Source organism: Mustela lutreola, chromosome 11, assembly GCF_030435805.1.
Source record: "Mustela lutreola isolate mMusLut2 chromosome 11, mMusLut2.pri, whole genome shotgun sequence".
NCBI lineage: Eukaryota > Metazoa > Chordata > Mammalia > Carnivora > Mustelidae > Mustela > Mustela lutreola.
In genome coordinates this window covers 22932656-22947135 of record NC_081300.1, presented here as the reverse complement: position 1 = coordinate 22947135, position 14480 = coordinate 22932656, and positions in this window count along the sequence as shown.

The following is a 14480-nucleotide window of genomic DNA, read 5'->3' as shown; positions in this document are numbered from 1 at the left end:
TGTCCTAATCGATGGGTCAACTTGAAAAACTCCCTTCTTATGCCCGAGTCCAAGGTGGTGTATTTGTTTTCCCATCCAATAGATGAGTAAGTTAAGAGAATTTCAACATTTTCCTAACTAGAATTTTCCTAAGAGTGTTACACTTGAAGAGTTGCGGGAAATGGTGTCTGAAACAATGTTAACAAAGCTTTTTTTTTTTTTTTTTTCCTGTTTACTGCTAGTCTCTACTATGAAGATGTGCTTTTGATCCTCTAATAAGGGAATTAAAATGAAGCTTTCCTCAAATTTATTTGAAAATGACTTTTTTTGTTTTTTTGAGAAGCATCTTATGACGTTAGTGTTCACCAAACTTTTTTCAGCTTTCTGAATGTCATCATGAAAGAGTGAACTAATTATTTTAGAAGCAGGGTAGGAACGCCCATTAAACCCAATACCCTTAAGGCCTCAATGAAGATCTACATTTTGGGGGGAAGCTATTCTGCATTTCACTGTTTTCCAACAGGAAACTTCTACTCTCAATGGAGAGAATATTGTCTATGACCCACTAAAAAGAGAATTATCAAAGTGCTTCCAAATAATTTGATGCTAGTTTCCTTGACTTTTATTGGTTCTCTCTCTTCCATATGATGATTTTCCCCTCCATTTTCTGAACTACTACCTGATGTTAAAGTCAATACATGAAAATCTGAACATATGAAAAATTAAAAATGAGAGAAAAGACATTCATACAATGGAATATTCTTCATTTTTAAAAAATGGTCCTTCCCAGAGTTTATTTTAAAGAGAAAGAAAGTTGCAGACCCTGAAGGAAATTCAACAATCTCATACTTCTCTCTAAGATCTATAATATTTATTAGTTTTTTGTAACCTTAACATTTAAAAGTACTTTTTTGATGCCTCTGTTTACACTTCAATTAAGATTGCGGTCTTGATTCCCTTCCCTAACCCCACTGGACACCCGTGGGCTGATCTAGCATCTCTAACCTTAGAAATGACACACCTCTTTCATTCTGCTAGTGGCCCCCTCCTGAGACACCCTGCTGGTCAGAGAGGATTTACCCACCAGCAGGGGACCACTGGTTGATAGACAAGTTCCCAGTTAAAATCTCATTGTCCATTTCTCTAGTCTTGCTTGTAGCTTGGAAACTTATTTACTTTTACTTCATCCTTCATCAAAAATTAATCTTTAGATATCATTTTTTTATTATGCATCTGAAACATATATTCTATTCTGTCAGCTGTTCAAATGGCTGAGACTTTCCCTCCCTGGGTTGGGAAAAAGGTTTCTATTTCAGACAGTTACAATGAATCAAGATGTACACAAACTTGATTTTAAAGGTGTTTCCTGCCTTGTTAATCCAATCGTTATGAAGACAAAGGAACAGTTGGATTGTTGCTATGTTGGCAAAAAGCATTAGCTTTCTTGTAAGGGTGATTTGCCAGTTCAGGCATAATTAGGGCACTTAAATGCTTATCTTTGTTAGTCAATGGACTGGGAAGTCTTTATCCTTATCATGAATGATGTAGTTGAAAGAAAGTCTCAGCTCTAAATAGAGATGTTATTTTCAGGGAAAGATAGTTTCTTTATTTTTCTCTTTTCTCTTCTCTTCTCTTCATTTCCATCCTTTCTTTTTCTTTCTTTCTTTCTTTCCTTCCTTCCTTCTTTTTTTCGATTTTATGTATTTGAGAGAGAGAGAGAGAGAGAGTGGGTGGGAGGTAGGGGGAGAGAAAATCTGAAACAGACTCCTTGCTGAGCCGGGAGCCCAACATGGAGCTCTATCCCATGACCAGGAGATCATGACCTGAGTCAAAACTAATTCTGATGCTTAACCAACCCTGCCACTCAGGTGCCCCTGCAGGGTAGTTTCTACTGGGTTGCTGGATATTCTAACCTCTAGACCTAACCAACAGCCTGGTATGTTCCTCTAGAAGATTCACTCTAAAATATTTCTTCAGTCCCTCATTAGGTAGAATTTCATATCCTTGATGATTCTTTTGTGGATGGTGGATGGGTAAACATTCCCTTTTCTAAATTTGTAAATGCAGGGGAGGAGTAGCCAATTAAAATACAAACTCCTGACAGTGAATATGCTTTTCCAGAATATCTTATGCTAGCTATATGTAGTATAGTGTGAGGAGGAGACCACGGCATCCATGCATCCCAGCAGTGCCCACTCTGTGTGTAGCTCAGGATTGACAGGAGACATAGCTGATGAAAGATGGTATGTTCAGGTGATTTCTCCCATGACAGTGAAGCATAATGACCTGTTCTTAGGGGAGCAGGGGATTCCAACTCCGGCCCAGGCTCTGTTTCTCAAACCAAGTCTGTGATCATGTGGATCAGTCAACCTTTCAATTTTCTCACAGCAAAGTGGGGGATTTATCTCTCCCTGGCTTGGATACACAGAGTATTGGAGGGTATTCTACTGAGGTGATGAGTTTGAAAGTTACAGATTCTGATGATTAATATGAGCAAGGGGCATGATTTTTTCTTTGTTTCTTTTATATTCTGCTTGACTTATGTGGGAAGAACACAGCTATTAGAATTGGACGCACCTGAATTTGAACTCTAGTTTTGCTAACTACTCATCTTCCTCATCTATAAAATAGAGACAGTGATCTTTTTCATGGGGTTATCTTAAAGACTTGACTAATTCTACTACTTGTAATTGTATGATCTCACATTGTGATAAGAAATCTTTTCCTAATTTCTTTTCTCATTTTCTGTGTTTCAGTGGCAGGTGCAGTTCTGCCAACTCTTTCATAGGTCATTTATGGGACTTAGTTGTTGGGTTGTTGCTTTATTAAAAAATGTTCAATCATGATAGTTCCACATTCTCTGCTAATCCATGTCTTCGCTTTCTAACATGTAATTACTTCATCATATAATCTTTTTGAAGACATTTTAAGCAATAATTAATAATCCAAGCTTAAGTTAAAATTTATGACTGGTTAAAACCATAATGAGATACCAACAAAATGTAAAACAAACAAAAAAACAGAAGGAAAAAAAAAACAGGAAACACCCCCAACCACACATACACACACATTGAAAACCAACCAACCAAACAAACAAAACCAAAAACAAATCTGGCAATATCAAGTTCTGGCAAGTACAGAGGACAATTGGAATTCTTTTACACTGCTGGTGGAAATGGAAATTTGCACAGCCATTTTGGCAATACCTAGGAAAGCTGCCCATGTGCCTACCTCATGACCCATATGTAGATGCGCTTTTGCACCAAAATGTACAAGGATGTTTTTGGCAGCCTTATTTATAATACCCAGAAATTGGTAATAGAATCAACTGTGGTGTATTCATACAGGGGAGTACTATACAACAATAAGGGGGCAGTAGGAAATTTTCCTGGTGTTGGTGATGTTTTACATTTTGATCTTAGAAGTAGTTATATGGAGATATTTATTTTATAAATACCTGAGACCCTGAGATCATGACCTGAGCTGAAATCAAAAGTTGACACTTAAGCAACTGAGCCACCCAGGTGCCCCAATATCAAAGTCAATTTAAAGAATTCAATGCCAGAGGGCAGGAAAAATTTTATAGTCCATACTTAAATGACCCATCACAGTTTCAGAAATCCTAAATATAGGAAAAATAAAAATGCAATTTACAATTCAGTACTCATGTATTCAAGCATTTACATATTGTTTTTATTGAGGAATAATTTATAAACAAAAATACATAGATATTAAATATACAATCCAATAAATTCAGATCATGTAGATATTAAAATAATTATAATCCTTTTAAGTAGAACATTTCCAGCACTACTTCAAGTTTCTTGTGCTTCTTCCCAGTCAATAACCCATGTCTTATTCCCAGAGAAGCCAACTATTCTTAATTATAGCCCATTAGGTTAGTTGTGCTTGTCTTTGAACATGTTATAAATAGAATAATGTAGCATGTATATACTCTTGTATCTGGTTTCCTCATTTAATATTATGTTTTTTATATTTGTTCAAATCATTGAATGTGCCAGTAGTTATTTTTTTATTTTATTAATATACCACTATTTGTTTTTCCATTTTCCTGTTTTTAGTAGTAGTTGTTTTTTTTCCTAGTTTGGAGTTATTTATGAGTAAAATTATAGTGAACACTTTTGCACAAAATTTTCTTGAAATATGTGTACTAAGAAATGTTTGCTTATCCCCAGGCCATAAAGATAGTTTCCTTTTAAAAGCTTTGTTTTTTCTTTTATGTTTGTGTGTTTGATCTACCTCAAATTAATTTTTATGTATAGTACAAGTTGGGGATCACGGTTCTTCTTTTTCCCCTATGGTTTATCAGTTCTAGCTCAATTTGTTGAAAAACAAAACAAAAGAACACAAAACTTTTGTTTCTTTATTTGATTACTTTGCCATCATCTGTTGAAAATCAGCCAGTCATATGTATAGTGTATATCTATTTAAGGAATTTTTATTCAGTTCAATTGATCTCTTTACTTATACTTATGTTCACAAATTATTGTTTTAGTTACTGTAACTGCGAAATAAGTAAGTATTGAAATTATATAGTGAGCATTTATTTATTTGTTGTTATCTTTAGATAATACCAATGCATTTTGGACCTCTGTAGTGTGGAGATAAACATCTAGTGTCCTAGATGGTAACTTAATACTGTGTTACACGGGGAAAAAAATTACTCAGATTTCAGAAACCTTTGGTTGTATACCCTTAATTACAGAAGGGTTTGTGCTACACAATAAAAATTTGACCACTATCTTTTAAACAGTAGTATATGAGTTTCTTATAGCTCTGTTGACATTTCTGCCCTTACCATGAAGGTGGCTCTGAGTGGTAAATCTGACCATGTAAACAGTGGCCTTGAGGATACAGTAACTGATGAAGGTGTTTTATTTACATTTTGGTCTCCAGTATACCTTTAGCACACTTGACTGCCCCCAATATCCCCCTTTCTCTCTTCTTCTTTGCTATTTTTTAATGCTTCACCTTTGTCTGGGAGGTTTTTATGTGTGTTTGTTTTTGGAAAGGAAGGGTATGTTACAATCTCAGCACAGAGTGAATAAAGATTGTCTGGAAAGTGCCTACATGGTCTCATTTCCTTTTCATGAATGATTGGTTGAGATGTGAGAATATAGCACAATTATGGAATTAAAGGTGACTGTAGGTTACTTTGGAGTTACGTGAAAATTTTTCTGGCTGATAAAAAGAAACTAGGGATTGGGGCAAGATAACAGTTTCTCTACTGTTGTTATATTGGTCTGTGATACTTGGAACTGTTGCAACCCTCTTATGACCATGAGGAAACTGTAAGCTGACTTGTTGAATTAAGCAGAGTGAAGAGAAGAAAAAAATATGAGTCCTCAAAGAAATGAAGGAGCTAAAAACAATGTCCTAATAGATCCCCAGTCTTCTAGTTATGAGATTAAGAAAATTTTGCTCAGTGTTCAAACCATTTGAGTTAAGTTTTCCTTATTTGCTTCCTAAAGCGTGCTACCTGTTAAAAGTATTTTGCATTTTAGCACTTCTTTGTTGTGCTAAGAACTCATAATAAGAAATTTAAACAAATAAGGCATTGTATTGAGAACCATAAGATTAAGGCACAATTTATTGGCATTTTAGTCATCAAAATGCGTGATTCTAAAAGGGAGGGCACTTACTTTTATAATGAAAAGATTGGATCGAGTTGATATTGCTGTGTCTTGGGATACAGTTAATCATGAATCAGGTAACTGCAGATGGATAGAATAGAATGTTGAGAGCAGGAGAAGCAAAACCAACTGTAGATTTTGGGAGAAAGTCCATAATCATACATTTCCCCAGCTTGAAGAACTACTGGCCTTTAGAGACTTAAGTAAGCCCTAAGCTTTTAAGAGAGGTTGAGTAACTCAAAGAAGAAGGTTGAAAGCAAGGCAGGACCAGACAGTAGAGCTCTTGCATAGGGTGAGTTGCTGGAAGCAGCTTAAGGGCGAAGCTGCCATTGCAAAGAACGTCTCCTATCAGTTGTCTGTATCAAAGAGTGGGGTGGGACAGTGGCTGTGGTGTTGGTTAACTTCTTCGGTACAGTGATTAAGGCCAGACAAGTTTTCCTGACTTGAGTGAGAAATCCCAAAGGCATTAGAAGCAAGCCAACCTCAAATCCTGTAGCTCCTTTATTTTTAAATGAAGTCATATTTCAAGTCAAAAGTACATAAAGAATTTTGAAAGAATCTCAAAAGCAGAGAATTCCAATTCTGGTTGGTCGGAAATCACAGGCAGTCTTTGAGTTTCAATGTCATCAGACATGATGCTCCATAATTTGAACTTCTGACGCTGGAGATTGAGCTGATAACGAGATTCTTATGTTTTTCAACCGCTGCCGTCTTATTGGCGTGATCATTATTAGCAGGTCATCTCGTCCATGTTGAAGGAGGAGGAGAGACTCAGTCCTTGCCTTCGAGGTATACGATCATAATACCAGAAAATACCTTTTTCAAAATAGCCTGTGCATGGTAGGGAATGGGGCCTTCCACTGGCTTGAGTCATGGTCCTTTCCATTCCAGGCAAAGTGTCCTTTTCGCTGAATTTCTACATTGTAGAAATTCTTCCAGTGGGAGGGGGTCAATATGCCTATCATAGAGGGAACGGCTGCGTGGAATTCATAGACCAAACTGGCTTGGGTTCTTTCTAACGATTGGCAGGCAGGGTTAGGTAGGGTGAGGAATTTATTGGGAGACATGGCTTTCTTGCTAACAGGTTAACGTGACACTTCTCTCTTCATTAATCTGTTTATGTGTTTGTAGGGGTCTCTGGAAAAGTAACGGGAAAAAATGCTTTCTCACAACTTGTGTTTACCTTACCATGGGATGGATTGAGGTGTTTTATTTTTGTTTTGTTTTGTTTTTAAAGTAATGCATTGTTGGCTCATTTAAAAAACATAAGCTAAGAAAAAAGACCCACACCAAATGCTTCCCATTTTCCAGCTAACACTAGAGATTTTTGTGTTGTTAGCTTCATTTTTTGTGTGTGTTTGTGCATGTATAGGGAGTGTGCCCTCAGAATAAAGCTTTTCCTATCGTCATTGAGCATATGTTTTAACTTGAAAAAAAATGCTATTGGTTTTACAAAAAATTCAGGCCTTCATCTAACTAATGATGGAAAATTATATGAAAGAGTTCTGCCCTAAAATATATTTGGATCATTCTGAATAAATGCTCAGAACCTGTTCATGTCATGTCGGAGTCATTAGTGAAATAACAAGTTAACTTGCACTGCATAATTGTAATGTTGAATGATAAGTAACTTTTTTGCCCTTATTATAAATTTGAGGCACTTCTGATTCTATTATATGTGAGAGAAAATGAGAATTGGTGTTCAATATTATTATATGACAGAGGTAAAAATATTGAAGCGTAGGTAAAAGGTAGCCTTTTTCCCTTCTTCATTTTTAGGGAAGTAAGTTTGTCTGCATGACGTGCTCACCACCGTGCTAGGAGGAGGAGCAAATGGAGACATCAAAAGGTTGGACTGGTGGTCACAGGGAGCAGGATGAGGAAAGATGGCGGAGAGGAGTCACAAGTTCTTCAAGAGGGTTAATGGGAGAGAAGAGAGATTCTGGGGAGAAGAGGCCACAGTGAATAGAACCTAATAAACAGGAAAATGTAATATTTTACATGTTTTTCTTTGTCAATTTACTTCCACTTTCTGAAATCTTCAGAACGGATCTGATAAAAATTGCCCTTTGCCACTGGGAACAGCCTGAGATGGTTCAGTTTTACACACATATGATTATTTATTTCACTTTACGCAAAATATTTCTGCCACTTGTCTTTCAAGTTTCCAGATTGGTTATTGAAAGGTCTCTTGAAATTATTCCCTGATCTTGTCTAGCGATTAGGCAGGAAGTCCTATAGCTTAGTGACAAACTCAGACTGAGCTCACGGCCCAGATTTGGCCAACTGGACACGAGTGAACTCTGCTGGTGACATCTAGAAAAGATGTTTCCCTGACATAGGGAGAGGGTCAGAAGGAGAAGGTCTCCTTCTGTCCTGACCACGCTTTGCTCCAGTTTTTTGGTGACTTTTTGATGGCTTATGACTATGAAGTTGCCCTCTAAGGGTGAAAGGTCAGCCCAGGGATGGCAGAATGAAAGGATGGAAAGATCTGGGTCCTTATGACACTGTCGAACCGTTGAACTCATTCTGTATTGCCTACCTTTGGGGTGTTTTTCCATATCTTGTAAGCCACTATATCTAACTGGTACCCCTCTCTATAATCCTAGATTTTGTTCATCAACAATAAATATTCTTATGGGTAAGCCTCTTGCATTTAACTCTTTCCTTATACATAGCCAAAGGCATTACTAACTGGCACACAACACATTGGAACTTTTGTCAGTTGTAAGCACTTCTTCATAAGATCCAACCAAATGAAACAAAAATAAATCAGAAGTTAGAGCATATAAAGACTTGCAGTTGTCATCTGTAATCTCTGATTTCAAATGTCTGTATTTAACAGAACCATTTGGCCTCCTCAATTGAATTTTTTCATAAGTAAATGTCATAACTGAACTTAAATTGTAAATGCCCATTAAGAAAACTGCAATTTATCTGTTTTAGAGATTGGTATTCCAATCAAGATTTTATCTGAAAAAAGCTAAAATAATTGGAAAACTACAGCCAAAGTCAAAGGGAAGTAGGGTAGTTGAATGTTGGCTTTCGTGCATCTGTGCATGTGTTAATCACCACATTCAACGGGTCATTTAAATTTATTAAGCCCCTTTCATATGGGATCCACTGTTCTGGGGGCTAGAGATACAAGGTTAAATTTGACACAGATTCCGACATATATGAGATGTGGTCAGTAGTATCGTGATTTGAGATGAAAACTCAGGATGAAAACTGACATTCATCCTTGAATCACATCTTTCTCACACGCTCCCTATGCAATGCATCAGCAGATCACTTTCCTTCTACCCTGGCAACACTTTCTGGCCCCCACACCTCCCCACACTTCTCATTCCTGTCCCCCTCACTCATGCCATCTGTACCTCCCACCGGCTCTGCTCTCTAGGTTGCAGGTTCTTCTTGATGCAATAGCAAGAGTGAGGTGTTGTATCCTGCCTCCCTCATCCACTCGCATCCAGATATTCTGGTCCCCATTGCTCTTTGTTGCACACACCGAGTATGTCCCTTTTCCCTTTAATACCCTCATATGGACCTCTCACTTCATTCAGGTTTCTGTTCAGAGGCATCCCAGGGAGACCTGTTCCCAACTCCTTTGTATTCTCTGTCTCTTTACACTGTATTGAGTATTTATTCATTTATGATCTACCTTCTTTGTAAATTTTTTTGTTTAAATTCAGTTTAGTTAACATATAGTGTATTATTAGTTTCAGGGTTAGAATTTAGTGACTCATCAGTTGCATATGACACCCAGTGCTCGTTACATCACATGCCCTTCTTAATGCCCATTGCCTAGTTACTCCATTCCCCACAACCACTCCCCTCTAGCAACCTTCAGTTTATTTCCTAGAGTTAAGTTTTGGTTTGCCTCCCTCTCTGTTTTTATCTTATCTTTCCTTCCCTTCCCCTGTGTTCATCTTCTTGTTTCTTAAATTCTACAGATGAGTGAAATCGTATGGTATTTGTCTTTCTCTGACTAACTTTATTTTGGTTAGCATAATACCCTCTAGTTCCATCCATGTCATTGCAACTGGCAAGATTTCATTCTTTTTGATGCCTGAGTAATATTCCTGTGTGTGTGTGTGTGTGTGTGTGTGTGTGTGTGTGTGCCACCTCTTTTTTATCCAGGCATCTATCTGTGAACATCTGGTCTACCTTCTTCACTGCTGTAACATCAATTCCATAAGGGCAAGGACTTTGATGTTGTAATGGTTCTGAGTGGATGAATGAAGGAACATGCAAACTTGGGTAAGCTGCTCATCTCGTTCTCATCCTGATTCTGCCTGATTGGTGATGCCTTTTTGGCCAGTTTTGTCCACTCTATGCTTATATTTGTGAAATATGAATTTGTGAAATGAGGGAAAATAGGCCGGAGAGTGAGGAGAATTTCAAAGGAAGGCCTCTTGGCTCCTTTCCTTCCACCCTGCTTGGGTACTTTGCTACTTTGTTTATGTATCAGAGGAGCCTGTTGCCAGGCAGGATAGGAAACTGGACTACAGGAAGGTGATGACTAATGCAGGAGTCTCTCCCTTTGCCCCATGAGAAGAAAAGCCAGTTCAGGCTGCATGGGCAAACAAACATGGAGTCAGCGATGTTCTCTTCTGTTTTTTTTTTTTTTTTTTTCTTTTCTATGCCTTACCCCCCTGTTTCTTCTCCTTCTACTAGGAACTTAATGGAATTCTGATGCTCTGTTTTTTTCATTCTAAGAAGGTGTGTTAGAAAATTTAATGTATCTACAAGTATTCATCATATAATCATTCTTCTTCCAAGTGTCTTTGCACAGAGTTGTAAGAGGAACAGTGTCCTTGGACTCTGGAACTATGTACATTTCTGGTCAGCCCTGGCTCTTTTCCAGCGGGGTGAGCCTGAGCAGGGGTCTCTGCCTTTCTGAGCCTCAGGAATGGGACATCTGCAACATGGGCACAGTAGACGCATCTCACATTTTTGAGAAAGCAGTTACATGAGGTGATGTGCAGAAGGCACCTAGAACAATGACATCACAGTAGAAAAATACGGGAGCAAGCCATCCCTGGGCAAACTCAGTGATACCTTGGCTCACTTTATCTTTCTAGCATCCTTGAAATCCACTCTTTCTATATTTCTGTTCAAATGAATGGCCCATCTTGCCTCTAAGCTTGGGACTTCGAACTGCTAGAAATGAGGCTAAGACAAACGGAAAACAAGAGTGAAAACGTTAATGCATCCATGCACCTGGGCGCATTTCAGCAGGGACTGCAGGCTGGTTGGCAGCACCCATATTCTCAGGCTAGAGGAGATTTGAACTCACGGCCAGGTTTCTTTCTTCCCCTCCCCATTGTGATTTCCCTCCAGGAACAGGGTCTGATCTGGACTGCTTGTCCCTAACTATAATCTCATCCTGGCTCAGGCTACATGGTGGTTTCCTCCTCCTCCTCCTTCTCAATGCGGACTCTCCTCCCTCCCTGGAGGGTCTGGGTGGAGGTGGGGAATCCAGCCCACTCGTGATGATGGCAGGTGTCAGGCCTGTGAGAAACGGGGCAGATTGAGCACACTGTCCGCCTGCCCTTCACACAGCTCAGCGTTGCCTTACCTTGCATGTTTTGAGCTCCATGGTGAGAATGTGGGGTTGGGGTGGGAGGGGGGATTGCCCAGGAACAGGTGGGGTCTTGCCAATCCCTCTATTTGATTATGAAGTTTGTCAGCAACAGAAAACCTGTGTGGAAAGGCCAAGAATCTGCAGCTTCCTGTCTGTGGGTGGACAAAGGGGTTTTGTTTACCTGGGAGAACTAGTTTTAGAGCCCTGGCAACAGGAGTTTTGGGGCAGAGTTACTCTGAGATGTCTAATTCAAGCTAAGGGCTGGGAGGGCCCTGGATCTACCAGAGAAGGGGAGGCTGGTCTCTGGGCCAGGATGAGGGGTTGGGATTCTACCCAAGGCAAGAAAGGAGAAAGGCTGAAAAGAGAGTCATCTGTGTCCTTACGTGTCGAACTCATTTCTGCCTAGGAGACTTTGCCTATTCTTTCCTTGGAATGTTCTCTCTCCCTCCAAAATCTGCCTGGCCTCATCTTTACTCCCTTCAGTGCTTGTCCAAAGGACACATTATCTGGGAGGCCTTCCTGAGGACCCCCTCTCTCTCAATATGCTGAAATATTATCTCCAAGTGTTCTACTTGGAATATTCAACATGCCTGTGAGGTTCTAAGTTATTATTTGACAAATAAAAGAATGACTATTTTACTAGGAGTTCCCCCAACTGCTGGATGTATCTTGCTGGTGATCAATTTCCAGGATATAAGACGGCTGTCTGAATTCAGAATAAACCATAATAGGGATGCCTGAGTGGCTCAGTCCACTAAGATCTGACTCGATTTCAGCTCAGTTCATGATCTCAGGGTTGTGAGATCGAGCTCCACATCAGGCTCTGCAGTGGGTGTGGAGTCTGCTTGAGATTCTCTTTCTCCTTCTTCTTCTGCCCCTCCCCCACCTTTCTTTCTGTTAAAAAAAAAAAAAAAAAAAAGAATAAACTGTAATAACCAAGCAATTCACTGCCTGAAGCTTTCATTTGGCCAAAAGGGATAATACCCAGATGAGGCCTGACAAGTGTGGCCTCCTCTTGTTGTGAACTGATGTTACTTATTTTCAGGTGTTTGAAGATTTCCTCTCACATCCTGTATATCTGTAAAATTAAACACAGGCTTCTCTTTTTGTAAAGTCATTATTAATCTAGTGTAAAAGGCATCACAGTTATGATATCCCTTCTACTTGAAACCTCCTTCTCCAAACAAAATAACGAAGACCATTATTAGCAGGACAAGATTCACTTTTTTAAAACTACAGACACATGGCAAGCTTAGGTAGAGTGGAAATGTTTTGCTTTAACCATCCATGTGCATTTTTAATTAAAGAATTTTTAAAAATGCTGTAGAAATGTTAATTATTGTGCATATCTTATCAGGCTTGGGCAATTACTAACTAATTGAATTGATCACCGAGAGATTGCTTCACTTTGGTGAAGAGAAAAAGCAGGCAAACTGGCCACATTTCTAGCTCTTTCATGGACCCTATTTATTAAGCTGTGATTGGCTGAACCACAGAGCCAAGCACATCACAGTCTCATACATCCGCTCCCCAAATAGTCACTGATCACCAATCACGTGCCAAGCTTTTCTAGGGGATTTAGCAGTGACAAAAACGTCCAGCATGTCTGCCTTCATGGAGCTTTCCTTCTAGTGGGGGAGAAAGGCAATATCAAGATGAATGAAATATGGACTATGTCAGAAAGCAACACATACCATGGAAAATAGGCAGAACAGGGAGATGGAGGTGCAGTGGAAGATGGGGTTTGGGGTAGGTCTCAGGTGACATTTCAGCAGAGATTGAAGGAGGTCAGAGGGCTAGCTGATGGACGGACACGCTAAACAGAGGGAATGCCCAGTGGGAGGACAGCAAGGAAATTGCTGTGTCTGGACCACAGCGAGCAACCGGGTGGAATAGGAGGTAGGCAGAGAGCAAAGAGGGCTCCTATCTCGTAGGGCCTGTGCCCACTGGGAGGACCCTTGTGCTTTATTCTGAGTGAAAGCTGAAGCCCATCCAGGGTTTCACGGAGAAGCGACGTGACGTGCCCACAGTGTAAAAGGATTCCTGAACTGAATTCTTTGACAGTCTATGTTATTTTGGTTACAACATCCAAATCCCCCCAAAAGGGGGGGGGGGCTTGCAGACAAAGTGACCCCTAGGTACAGTGAGGAGCCTGATGCAAATTTCTCTGCATGCTGCTAACAGACTCCGTGTTCTACCTCAGGAATGCTAAAGCCCCAAAACAGGAGCACTAGAGTTATGAGCCCTGGAACAGTTTTGGCTCCACAAGGTCAAGATTCTTCATCCCCCACTTTTGCATCCCTGACTAAAGAAAGAGGGTGATCCTAGGAAGTGGGACAGGGAATCTCAGCCTGGTACACTCATGCCAGTGTCCTGCTGGAAAATCCCTGGTTATAGGAAATCTCTTCTAGAGAATCTTAAGTTAAGATCTCCTGAATCATTTTTCTCTCTTAAACTTTTGGTATGGATGCAGTTGTTCATTTCATGGTTCATGATCTGCTATTTTTGTAAAACCAGGGGCACTTCGTTTAATAGGATTTTTAAAAAAACTATTTTAAGGTTTGAGAAGCAGCCTGGGAGATGTTTGGAAGCAAAATGTTGATATTGGAATCACTGGGGTTTTGATTTGTCATGAAGATCAAAAGCTAATGAGTCCTGGCCAGACCTTTCTGACAGGTGGGAGGGGGCAGGATGACCTATTTTGGATGTCCTCAGTGAGACAGAGGAAGAAGGGATCTGAAGGCTTCAGGAGACGGGAGTGCTAGAGCGGATTTATCATATGACACTGGCTCACCCATCTCCTGACTGTGTTCTTCCCAGAGGGTCCCAGGGATACTCCCTTCCCCAAGCGTGGGCAAGCTGTTTATGAGGGGGGAGGCCCAACATCCTTAGAAAAGCTCCATGGTGGGCTCTTCTCTGTGGGTCAGGAGGGGCAGCGGGGACTGCTCTCATCAGACTGGGCTCCCTGACTTAGGTAGGGATGAGGGGACCTGGGAGCAAGAGTTTTAATTGCCAAAGACAAGTGGGTGTGGTTACTGAAAGGGTTAGCAGAGCCAAAGTAGTAATCAGAATAGCATGACCTTCAGAACATTGCTTTGGCCAGTAGATCCTGATATTCCTTGAAAACTGAAACGGATGGATGGACTGCTACCTGATTGGCACGAATAGAAAAGCTCTAGATGTAGCGAAGGTCACTTGAAGGTCATGGATCCTAAGCCAATTCCCAGACTTGAGCTAGTTCTGAGGCCCAGAGGCCCTCA